Source organism: Rhodamnia argentea, chromosome 1 (assembly GCF_020921035.1).
Source record: "Rhodamnia argentea isolate NSW1041297 chromosome 1, ASM2092103v1, whole genome shotgun sequence".
Classification (NCBI taxonomy): domain Eukaryota; kingdom Viridiplantae; phylum Streptophyta; class Magnoliopsida; order Myrtales; family Myrtaceae; genus Rhodamnia; species Rhodamnia argentea.
Genome location: NC_063150.1, coordinates 13,377,386 through 13,378,273, shown reverse-complemented (window position 1 = coordinate 13,378,273; position 888 = coordinate 13,377,386).

Below are 888 nucleotides of genomic sequence, written 5' to 3'. Positions count from 1 at the left end.
GAAATTTTTTTTTTTTCCCATTAAAACTGATCAATTTATCTCTCTATATATGACTTGAACTATAGGTACTACATTTTGCACACCACATCCATTCGCGGAAATGGGGAAATTGCACCTTTTTCTCATGCCTATCCGCGTCGGTTGCTTTCGCTTTTTTAAAGTTGAAAGCAACCTAAGTGATTTCATTATCAAACTTCAAAAATATCATTTCTTTTTTCTAACAGATCATGATGAGTTGTGTTCATATTCATATGTCAATATTTGCATGTTTTAAATGAAATTATATGCGTGTTTTTTTTTCCGTATAAATAAGAAACTGACATGCACATTGCGATTCATGGCTATTTCCAACGATAATCAGTCTAAAACGCTGAAAAGAAAAAAAAAAAACTTTATAGAATCACGGAAATATCTCAAATCATTTATGCTTTTCGATTTTTGCGTTATTTTGAATCGTTTTTGGCGCATTTCGTGTTAAATAAAGGCAAATCATAATACTTCTTTTTTTTTTTTGGGTCGAAAGAATTATAATACTTGAAAGATCTGGAAAAAAAAAAGTGAAGAAGTTTGGAAAGAATTCGAGGCTGATTTGTGATGTCTGCTTCACTGAATATCTTCTTGTCCCTGGTCTCCAACTTCATATGGCTATAAACTGAGATTCCCCTTCAGACAAAATCAATCAAAAAGAGCGAAAGGACGGAAAAATATCAAAAAGGAGGGAAGGTGAAAGAGCGACGGCTGCGGACGGTCTCACTCGATAATATCCTCCAAAGCCAAGGGCATTTTAGGGACTCCGCCCACAAATATCTGCCCAAAGTCGTCGGCGTCTCCTCGCGTGGACCCCCACGGGATCCGCTTTGTCACGTGACCGGAGCTCCGGGTTCGAGC